The following is a 12,060-nucleotide window of genomic DNA, read 5'->3' as shown; positions in this document are numbered from 1 at the left end:
CGGCCCCTGGGGAGGGGGAGAGTCTGGGCTCGGGGCGGCCCCGAGAGAGAGGCGGGGAGGGTCCGGGATAGGCGGGTTCCTGGGGGGAGGGTCCCGGCCCAGTGAGGCCCTGGGGGAGGGTCCGAAGTAGGCGGGTTCCTCGGGGGAGGGTCCCGGCCCAGGGAGGCCCTGGGGGACGGTCCGAGGTAGGCGGGTTCCTGGGGGGAGGGTCCGGGCTCGGGGCGGCCCCGGGGGAGGGGGAGAGTCCGAGGTAGGCGGGTTCCTCGGGGGAGGGTCCCGGCCCAGTGAGGCCCTGGGGGACGGTCCGAGGTAGGCGGGTTCCTCCGGGGAGGGTCCCGGCCCAGGGAGGCCCTGGGGGAGGGTCCGAGGTAGGCGGGTTCCTGGGGGGAGGGTCCGGGCTCGGGGCGGCCCGGGGGGAGGGTTAAAGGTCGGCGGGGGACCTCCCAGGGGGGAGGGTCCGGGCTCCGGGTGATCCCGGGGGAGCGTCGGGGGAGGGGGCTGTTGTCCGGGCTCGGCGCGGCCCCAGGGGTCGAGTGACCGCCTGGCCCCGGCTTCCCGACCCGGCTGTGGCCCGGCCTGGGCTCGGGGAGGGGGCGCCCGTGGGGGCCGCAGCGCTGGCGCAGATTCCTGTGAGTGAGCCTTGCAGTCCTTAGGAGCTGTGTGGGGCCTGACCAGAGTGCAGGGGCAGGCCGATGAGAAGTACACAGGATACACAGATCTACTGGTTAAAGCGAAAATGATTTAGTTTTTTGGCAAAAACACTCCTTTCTCTTTTCCAGTGGGCGGGAGGGAGCCGGTTTATTACCGAGGGACAGGACAGACCGTTGATGCGGCGGATGCCTTTTGTGTTCACCTCTGGAGAATTTAGGACTCAGAGTAAGTTGCCCAGTTTATGACAGGTTCAAAGTACAGCAGTATTTTCACTGTGCAATGCCTGGAACTTGGACCTCCTGGGAAAGCTCTGTTCCTTCAGGAATAAACAATGGGGAGATGGAGACACCAAGGTTTCTTTGTCTTGCAGAGCATTTACCTGGACTGGGAAGAAGGAAGACCATAATTCAAGGGACTAACTCTGTGGAGAAAGGCTCTTAAACTCTAGATTTACCCCTCACAGGTTGACACCAGTGACCCGATCAAAAGGTGAGAGGGTTCGTTTATTTTACAGGTAAAGAAATGGAACTGTAAAATAATGAGAAGTTGAGAAAATTTAGTTAAGTTTTATGTTGATCAATTTTACTGAAGTTCCTATGGGAAAACAAACATTCAGGAAGAGCCAGGAAAACACGGAAAATGAAAGGCCCCCCTGGGGAACTGGCCCTTCCAAACCTTGAAACATACTTTAAAACCTCTGTAATTACAATAGTATGGACTGCCACACGGTGGAACAATGGAATAGAATAGAAAGCACGGAAATAGACCTGAAGCCATATGGAAATTTAGTATATGACAAAGATGATGTCTCAAATCCCTGGGGCCAGCATCAACTTTTAAATAAATGGTCCTAGGAGAGCTAGAGAGCCGTTTTTTTTAAAGATAAAATTATGGGTCCATATTTCACACCATACATAAAAAATTCCAAATGAATTAAGGGTCTAGTGTAAAACCTGAGACTGTACAAGGAGAGAGGGCAGTTCCTCTTTAATCTCAGTGTGGGGGAAAGGCAATAAGAGAAAAACCTGATGAATTTGACTACATAACAAGTTTTTTGTAATTTTGCACAGCATAAAAAGCCATACACAACATTAGAAGACAGCTGACAAATGAGAGGAGACACTTGCAACATAAACCACAGACAAAGGGTCAATTTCTTTTAATAAAGAACTCTTTAAAAGTTGGGTTACAGGGCAGTAAGGCAAGGAAAATAATGACAGGCAACCAGACTGGAAAGAAGGAAGTAAAACTATCTCTGCATATGACATGATTTTATATATAGGAAATCCCGAGGAATCCGTAAAAAAAGTTATTAGAACTAATAAACTGGAGCTCAGCAAAGTTGCAGGATATGAGACCAATCTTCCAGACTGGCACTATTCATACTAGACATATTTCTGGTTCTACAGCAGCTTCTTGGCCTTTGGATTCAAATTAGGACCATGGCCCTGGAGATTTTGCTGACCTCCATCATCACGTGAGCCAGTTCTTTATCATAAGTCTGGAACCAATAGGAGATAACTCCTGTTGGTTCCGTCACGCTACATACACAGCTGACCCTCAAACAACGTGGGGATTAGGGGCACTGACCCCCCCCACACACACAGTCAACTCTCCAAAAACTTAACTACTAATAGCCTACCATTGATGGAAGCTTTACAGATAACATGCACAGGTGATGAACACCTAGTTTGTGTATGTGTTATAGACTGTATTCTTACAATAAAGTAAGCTAGAGAAGAGAATGTTATTAAAATCATAAGAGAAAATACATTTACAGTACTGGACTATATTTATTAAAGAAGATCTATGTGTAAGTGAACCCACGCAGTTCATGCCTATGTTGTTTATTGGCCAACTAAAACAGGAGATAATATAAGTAGGAGATTTATATGTATATCTTATAATATATATGTTATTAAGTATATATAATAATAAGTATATATAACAAGATACAAGCTGTACATAATAAGACTATATATATACATACAGATCTCCTATTGATTCCCTTTCTCTAGAGAACCCTCACTAATACAGATTTATACAATAATGCAGATAGGTTTAAATTTAAAAAACAATTTCATTTGCAATAGCATTAAAAAAATACTTAGAAAGGGGCGCCTGGGTGGCTCAGTTGGTTAAGCGACTGCCTTCGGCTCAGGTCACGATCCTGGAGTCCCGGGATCGAGTCCCGCATCGGGCTCCCTGCTCGGCAGGGAACCTGCTTCTCCCTCTGACCCTCCCCCATCTCGTGCTCTCTCTCTCTGTCTCATTCTCTCTCTCAAATAAATAAATAAAATCTTTAAAAAAAAAATACTTAGAAATAAATTTAACAAGTGTTAGAGTTCTGAAAACCACATGGCATTGTTGAAAGAAAGAAGACCTGTATAAATTAAAGGACATCCCATATTCATGGATTGGAAGACTTAATATTAACATAGCACTACTCCCTAAAATGATCTATAGAGTCAACGCAATACCTATCAAATTTGGCTTTTTTGCAAAAATTGACAAACTGATCCTAAAATTCTCATGGAAATGCGAGGAACCCAGAAGAACCAAAACATTCTTGAAAGAAGAGGACAAAGTTGGAAAACTCACACTACTGAACTTGAAAAGTTACTACAAAGATACAGTAATCCAGACGGTGTGGTCCTGGCATAAGGATAGAAGGATATGTAAATGGCATAGAATTGAGAGCCCAGAACTAAACCTTCACATTCATGGTCAGTTGATTTTCCTGAAAAAGAGTGTCAAGATGATTCTATAGGGAAAGAATAGTCTTTTCCAACAAACAGTGATGGATATGGAAAACAAGGAAGTTGGACCCTTTCCTAACACCACATTCAAAATTTAACTCAAAATAGATCAAAGGCCTAAATATAAGTGCTGAAACAAAACTCTCAGAAGAAAACATAGGCATAAATGTTTATCACTTTGGATTAGGCAATGGTTCCTTAGTTACAACACCAAACACACAAGCCACAAAAGAAAAGTAAATGGACTTCATCAAAATTAAACACATTAGTACATTAAAGGACACCATCATATATCTGATAAGGGAATTGAATCCAGAATATATAAAGAACTCTTACAACTCCACAGTAAAAGAAGATAATCTATTTTAAAGCGGGCCAAAGACTTAAATATAGACAGGTCTCCACATAAGATACACAGATGGCTAATAAGCATATGAAAAGATGTCAGCATCATTAGTTATTAGAGAAATGCAAACCACAACCACGAAGAGATACCACTCGCACACACTCACGTGGCTATAATCAGAAACACAGAAGAGTGTTGGCGAGAATGTGAAGAAACGAGCCCTCGTGCTCATGGGAACGTGAGATGCTACAGCATGGATGGGCCTAGTGACAGGCCACACGAAAGGCCACATACTGTATGGTCCCATTTATATAAAATATCCAGAACTGGGCGCCTGGGTGGCTCAGTCGGTTAAGCGGCTGCCTTCGGCTCAGGTCATGATCCCAGGGTCCTGGGATCAAGTCCCGCATCGGGCTCCCTGCTCTGCGGGGAGCCTGCTTCTCCCTCTGCCTCTCTCTCTCTCTCTGTCTCTCATGAATAAATAAATAAAATCTTTAAAAAAAAAAATATCCAGAACAGGCAGATCCGTAGAGACAGCAAGTAGATGAGTGGTTGCCTGGGGCTAGGAAGGAGGGGAGTGGAGTACGGGGTTTCTGTTTGGGGTGATGAAGATGTTCTAAAATTAGACTGAGATGATAGTTGCAAAGCACTGTGAATGTACTAAAAACTGCGGAATTGTACATTTTAAAAGGGTGAATTTAATGTCCATTACATCTCTGTAAAATAAACAGTAGTATAAAAGAAAATCTACACGTATCTGCTCATTTCTGAAAGAAAAAAATGCAATACATATAAACTGGAAACAGACTTTGGGTCCCCTAGGGAAGAGGTGAGGACAGGGTGGGGGAGGGGGAAGGGAGTAGCCACGTGAAGAGGGGAAAGTGGTGTTTCTTCGACGACACCGGTCTGGGTAGCTCTGACCCTCAGAAGCATGCCAGCATCTGCATACACACGTGTGCCCATCCATACAGCCAAGGTATGGAAGGAAGCCGAAACAGTGTAGGCGGGGACAGGACAGAGCTGCGCTGGACGTGGCTAAGAATCACCACAACATTGGATGGTGGAGAAGAAAAGAACCAACTTAAGTAACTTCAGAAAACAGCATTTTGACTGTCTACTGTAAGACTAGAGACTAAAACAGCTCTACACTAATATAGCACTCCAGTTAAGACATTTGTTTTCCATAGGGTTATAAATTAAATTAGTAATTGTGAAACTCCTTTATCTGTGTTCTAGAACTGAGCAAATAAGTAAATACATTGTAGATAATGAGAGTCCCGGTTTCTCCCCATCAGGAAAAACAAGTTACAAATAAGGAAGGAGTAAAGGTTGGAATGAACCCTGTTGTGTTGCCTTGGAATTGGAAGTGTTGATATAAATTTGTGATTTTAAATATATATACAAATGGATAGAGAAATAGAGATGTGTGCTACATACATATACTTATGTTTCCTAGTTCTGTTCGTGAGAGGACCTAGAAGCAATGACCCTCCATAGCAATGAAATCTAGCGTCCAGATCTTGGTTTCCAAATGTCATTTTCCAACAAAAATATAGGGCTTCCAGAGTTGAGGCAGGAGCAAGATGGGCCTGGACTATCTGGTGGTGCCACAAGGTAAGGAAGTGATTCCAACGGAGGGGAGCATGTCAGAAGGGGAGCTGGGACCAAAGCTCGGACCATTTGAGCAACAAAATAATAATTTAACTCTATAATCCATGAACTAAAATAAATACCCATAGTCCATGGTGATTGATAAATGAATAATGATAAATAAATAACAAGAAAACAAGTAGTCACAGCTCCTTATCCTATAATTCTAGCTAATAAATGTGGAAGGAATGATGGAAACCAAGAATCACCATTAGGCAAACATTGCACTTATAATCGGTGCAGGTAAGAATTGTTGATGAGGGCTAAAATCAGCAGGCAAAAGAATAAGAAACAACATTTTTGTGGTCTCAAAGTATCTCCCTACAAGATAACTTAATAGATGTTAACATGGTGCAGTATTACATAGATGTAATATGGTGCACTAAAAAGGACACAGATTGTTTATGTGGTACTCCTTTCTGCTAGAAAAATCAGGAAAACTTCAGTCATGAAGAAACAGCAAACCCAAATTGAGAGACATTCTATAAGCACCTGACCAGCACTCTTCAGAAGTCTCAAAGTCCTGGAAGCCCAAGAAACTTGGGGATTGGAGACGAGGGAGACGGGACAGGATAGTTAAGTACAGTTAGCTGTCCTCGATGGGCTTCTGGACCAGAGAAAGGGCCTTAGTGGGAAAACCGGTGGGATTCAGGGAAGGCTTGTATGTTAGGTGATGGTGTGGTATGGACATTAGTTTCTTTCTTGGATACCTGTACTAAGATTATGTGAGATGCTGTTGGAAGTTAGATGAAGGGTATATGGGAAGTCCATTTTTGCAACATTTTCTGTAAGATTAAAATTGGTTCAAAAGAAAAGATTAAAAAAAAAACTTCAGTAAATAAACTTGGTGGAAGCATGGAATGGGAGAGACCATCCTGTGAAAAAACTAGTTTTAGTTGACTCAATACACATTTACTAACCACCCTACCCACCTGTTACATCAGGCTCCTAACTGATCTGCCAGCGATCAAACTCTGCTACAACCTGGTCTCAGCACTGCCAAACTTAGCTTCCTTAGGAAGAAAGCATTCTCATCCTATCACGGTCTCTTAAAATTCCTTTGGTAAACACCTGCCATCATAGGACCGCTCCTCTCAGCTACCTGTGTGGCCCTGCTGCTTTCCACTCCCTAGCACGGCGCCTTGCCCTTCCAGACCCCGGGGCGTGGCTGACTGCCGAGCTGCCCTAACGTGCTGATGGGGAGAAGGTTTTCGTCGCTGGAATTCTTCCTGGGAAAGCACTGTGTAGATGACTTCGGTTTTGTTTTTTTTTAGAAGAAAGACTTTGATAAGGTACTTGGTTTTTAGACCAAAAGCCACGATAATAAAAAGATGGTCCCTAACCTGTTGTGCGTAAGATGGTCAGAGAAGCTTCTGTTGCATCCCAAGGGAAGGGGTGTCCAATAGACTGTGGCGGGGCTGACACAGTTGCCCTGCACTTGAGATGGGAGCAGGGGAGACAAGCCCCTGGAAGCCACAGCCAGGAAGAGGAGCTTGGGAAGCCGTCCGGGGGGGCCTCCTCAGTTGTGAGCTGTTCCTCCCACCCGTCTCCCTGACAGAACGTCCGTGCTCCTTATCGCAGGGCAGTGGGAGTAGCTTCTTGGGGTTACCGTCGGCCTGCTGGGCATGGGCGAGAGGAGAGTGGCCGTCTGAGCTGGAGGAGCCCGTCAGGGCTGGCCAGCACCTACTGACGTTGCTCTGCCACCTCAGGAAGGTTCTGGACGTAGAAACCATGACAGCATTACCGTGAGGTTTTCACCGCGCAGGAAACAGGCTTGGACACCATCCGTGGCTTGCCCAAGCTTACCGTGTGGAGCTACTACGTGAAAGAAATCAGGATCTGCGAAACCAAGGCTCAGCCGCCGCCTCTTGTGTCCCAGCATGTCCTCCCCGCCTGCTCTGGTCCCCCGTGGCTGTCAGCCTGGACCACGTGTACCAGTGGCTTGCATCCTCGGAGCTCAGCGCTGGACCCAGGACGGCTCGAGGGCTGGGTGGATGTTGGTGAAGTCGGCGGGTGAAGGCTGGGTCATGAGCAAACTCAGTGGGAAAGCAATCGGTTGAATCTAGTAAAATCTCAAGCTCTGATGGAAGTCCAGGTCAAGAGAAAAGACCCCTTGTCCTCTTCACTGGTCAAACCGTAGCTGGAGTACGGAACCACATTGAAGAGAGACTTGGCAAACCAGGGAATATTCAGAAAAGGGTGCCTCCCTCAACTCTAGTGGGTAGCCATTCTAGAAATTTAAAAAGACAAGTCAGAACGTCACCAGGGAAACCCGCTGATTCACATCCATGATGCTGTGCAGGTTGCACACCTCCCCTGCAGCAAATTGCGTGGAAATTTGCAAGTGGGTGGGGATGGGCAGGTTCAAAGAGGGAGTAGCAGAAGTGAATAGAGTTTCCATCATCAAAAGTGAAACAAACACTGAATTCACTTCTACGCTTGGTCTCGTTCTTACACGCATAGACCCAAGACGTAATTTCCATCAGCACACCAAAATGCGATCCATTTACCAAGACCTGCTGCTCTGAGCGTGGTCCGTGACCCCACAACGTCAGCACCGCCTGGGACCCTGTCAGGCAGGCAGGGCCTCAGGCTCTCCCAGAACCTGTATTCTTATCTTAACAGATCCCCAGGTGATTTGTATTCATATCAAAGTTCAGGGAACACTACCACAGATTGGTGTATAAGCCAAGTGCCAATTTGCAGGAAGAAATAGAACTTTCATGCAAACTCCTGCACAGATCATCCCCTCCGTCTAGACAGGTCAGGAGGTGTCTGATGACCCGCACCTCCTCCCCCACCACCCGCCCGGTCAGCAGGAAGTGGCGTCTCTGCTGAAATCCTGAGGTGGAGTAAGCACTAACCAGGCCGCAGGGTGGGTGAGAACAGAGAGGGGAGGTGAGGGAGTTTTCTAAGAAGAAGCAACTATATGCAAAGGCCCTCAAGAAAGCAACATTGTGACTGACCTGACAGAGGAATTGAAAGATGGCTGGAAAGGCTCCTCTGCAGAGAGAGGAAGCAGATAAGGCTGAGGGGCTGGGCCCGGACCACGGACCACCGGACCACGTGGGTGGTTTTGATTTGTCTCTTTGCGTTTTAATAAACTTTTTTAAAGACTACATTTACGTAAAGGTTGCAGAGGAAATACAGAGTCCCCGTGTGCCCCTCCCCCAGACCCCCAAGGTTAGCACCGGGCGTTACCATGGTACCCATGTGTCCAAGCCAGGAAGCCAGGGTCCATACGCTGCTGTTAAGTAAACCCCAGACTTCGTTTGGGTTTCTCTAGTTTTCCTACTGACGCCCGTGTTCTGTCCCAGGGTCCCATCCTGTTCAGTCACGCTCATCTTGACTGTGCTCATTTCTCAGACTTCCCTTGTGCTTTGATGACCTTGACAGTTTGGAGGAGTGCTGGCCAGGTATTTTGTGGAATATCCCTCAATTTGTGATGGATGTTTTCGCGGGGTTATGGGCTTGGGGAGGAATACCCCAGAGATTAAATGCCGTTTTTATCACATGATACCGAAAGGTACAAGCCATCAGCACGCACTAACTGTGGTCGCCCGGCTAATGTCACATGGGCCAGGCTTCTCCATCGTGGCGTGGTTTCCCCTTTCTACACTCTGTTCTTTGGAAGCAAGTCACTAAGTCCAGTGCACACTCAAGTGGGGAGGGAAAATGACACAGAGTTTCGGGGAAGAATCTGAGTTCCTAAGAGTAATGAAAAACCACTGAATGAGTTTAAGCAAAGGGGTGACGTTGGATTTACTTTTCAGATGAGGATGCTAGCTGTACTGAATGTACCAGACGGGGTCAGCGATGGATGAGGGTGGCCTGGATGGAAGTAATGGTAGCTTGGATGAGTGTAGGAGTTAAGGAGCTAGAAGGAGAGACATGGATGGATGAAGAGATATTCAAGAAGTGGAGTTGCCAGGATTTGGTTAATTTTGGGTTGAAGAACAGGAATAAAGGTCAGGAAGGTTCGAGGATGACTCCCGGAAACCTAGTTCATGATTTGAGCAGCTGGTTGAATACCAACAAGGTCGAAGGCCAAAGGACACGCTAAATAGGCAAACAGAGCTGCCGAGGACTCCCAGGGGAGGGAGCCCCCGAGCTCCGGGGCTTATGTACTGGACAGACGCCTCTACTGAGCCCTGGAAGCTTTGTTTTCCTGGGCGTCCCTGGCTACTCTGGAGGGCTCTATGTGCTGGGTAGAACCCTGTAACAAGAAAAGAGCGTTGTCTGGTTCAGTACTGCATTGACTCTTGGGGAAGAGGGTCTTCCTCGTTTAGTCCAAATCTGTGCGAACGCGGTAACAATTCAGCGGGCACTCGCTGCGTCTCCATCGAGGACTGGAAGCCCTAGTACTGTGCGTGCACGTACCCGCAACAGTGGGGATGATGCTGCTTAATCTCTGCATCCCCAGAGAACTCTGTGGGCGTGGGGTGGGGCCTCATGATAGAGTCATCGCCATCCGTGTCCCCCCAAGTCTGTTATCTTCGGAAGCCCTACATCATCCCAGGCAGAAATCAGGAGGCTAGGAGGAACGCAGAGTGCGCCTGGCACGGCAGGATGAGCTCGGGTCGTTCACAGGGCAGGTGGGCCGTGGAAAGCCTTGTCATGAGAATAACAGACAAAGAATCCTTGTGAGAATGTCGTAAGAATTCTGGCTTTTACTTGGAGTGGGGTGAAAAGCCCTGGAGAGTTTTGAGTAGAGAGGTACCATACGATATCTTAATGTTTGTTCCTTCTTCTTTCTATTGCAGTGTAGCTGACACACTATGTTACGTTAGCTTCCGGTGCACGACATGGTGATTCGCCTTCACTGTAGGTAATGCTGTTCTCCTCACGGGTGTGGTCCCTGCCTGTCACCACACCACCCTGTCACACTGCCATGGACTATATTCTCCAGGCTGCATCTTTCACCCCCGAGACTTCCTCATTCAAGTTCCCTCACCTTTTTTTTTTTTTAAAGATTTTATTTATTTATTCATAAGAGACAGAGAGGCAGAGGGAGAAGCAGGCTCCCCGCTAAGCGGAGAGCCCGATGCGGGACTCGATCCCAGGACTCTGGGATCATGACCTGAGCCGAAGGCAGATGCTTAACCATCTGAGCCACCCAGGTGCCCCAAGTTCCCTCACCTTTTGAAGGACCCCTGGAGCTGCATGTTGGGAACACACTGTGGGGGGCAGGAGCAAGAAGACCAGTTAGGGGGTTACTGCAAAACCCAGGCAAGAGATTTTAGATGATGTGGATCAGGGTAGTGGTAATGAGGATGATAATAAATTGCTGACTCCTCTGTCTATTTTGATGATGGAAACAAATAGTACTTCCTGATAGATTGCATTTGGGGTATGAGAGAAAAGGAGTCAAGAGCCTAAAGGATTTGCCTGAGTGGATGGAGAGATGGCGAAGGATACAGGGGTTCCAGGTTTAGGGAGCAGTGACAGGTATTTAGATTTCACATGATGGAGTTTGATATGCTTGTTAAATATCCAGGTAGAAACGTGTCAGATCAGCAGTTGAACATCTGAGTCTGGAATTCAGGGGAGAGGTCTGGGCTGCGGGTGTGAACTTGGGGGCTGCCAGCGTGTGAGAGAGGTCTAATCCACAAGTGTAGGGCTTGGCCTCCCGATACATGGCTCCGCAATCTTAACAGGAGGGGAGAAAAATACACCGAGGCAGGTGCACAGTAGGCCTCCGGAGGTGGCGGGCAGGGCATGCGGGAGTTCTCAGGCGGTACCAGCAAAGTCAGCGGGAATGAGATTGTGTCAAATACTTGTGTGGCAAGTGTCTATAATAGATGCTTCCTATATATACAGTCTTCAGTTGCTCAAATAGCAGGGTCATCAGCCTTGCGCTTTAGAACCGTTCCAGAAAACACTGGTCACGGGTTTGGTTCTCCTGGGAGCCAGTTAGGTTTACTCCGTTAAAGCAGCACATCCACGCTAGGCTCAGTCAGCTGTCTTGAAAATCCTGCCTTCCTTCCTAAGGCAGATGAATCAGAGAAAACCCACCAACACCGTGGGAAAAAGATTTAGCCGTGTCCATCCTGATGCCGTATCCCTAATAGCATCTTCCAGCAGAGATAGCCACACCGAGTCAGCCCCTGTAAAGAAAGGGTTTACGTTCATGCTGCATGGAGTTACCCGAGGCAGAGTTTCCCCGCCAGCAGCTTGGCACCCTCTGCAGAAAGCTTCCTGATCCAAGATAGCGATGACCAGTCGCGGTTAGGGCAGTTCTACAGGGAGGAGACGCATGAAGGGGTGAGGGGTACAGACGCGGGAGAGGAGGACACCAGCTGGCTGTTGAGGACACACGCCCTCAGTGGGGGCAGCAGCTGCACCCCACTGGCCGTCACACGCAGGTCCAGCGTGTGAATGGGATGGGGAAGTCGGCATCTGGGCGGCACCAGGGGACCAGGAGGAAGTAGTGCAGGAAGAGGAGGTGCAGGGTGGCTTCAGGGCCAGCGTGACCCACCCACCCACCCCCACGAACATGGGCAAGTTTCTCCCTGCTTCTAAGCCTGTTTCTTTTTTTTTAAAGGTTTTACTTATTTTTTTTTTTTTTAAGATTTTATTTATTTATTTGAGACAGAATGAGAGACAGAGAGCATGAGAGGGAGGAGGGTCAGAGGGAGAAGCAGACTCCCCGCC

The 12,060-nt window shown here is 47.6% G+C and overlaps 1 long non-coding RNA gene across 1 annotated transcript; it reads left to right on the top strand.

Moving 5' to 3' along the window:
• The first annotated feature begins 460 nt into the window (after window positions 1–460).
• Window positions 461–3,898, top strand: LOC145723612 (uncharacterized). The gene is made up of 2 exons (XR_014148861.1): window positions 461–876; window positions 1,022–3,898. It is a non-coding gene; the product is annotated as an uncharacterized LOC145723612 (long non-coding RNA).
• Window positions 3,899–12,060: the final 8,162 nt, after the last annotated feature.

The sequence above is a fragment of the Leptonychotes weddellii genome, chromosome 9 (assembly GCF_054177405.1).
Source record: "Leptonychotes weddellii isolate Sample4059 chromosome 9, ASM5417740v2, whole genome shotgun sequence".
Lineage (NCBI taxonomy): Eukaryota > Metazoa > Chordata > Mammalia > Carnivora > Phocidae > Leptonychotes > Leptonychotes weddellii.
This window is presented reverse-complemented; position numbering and strand designations above follow the sequence as displayed.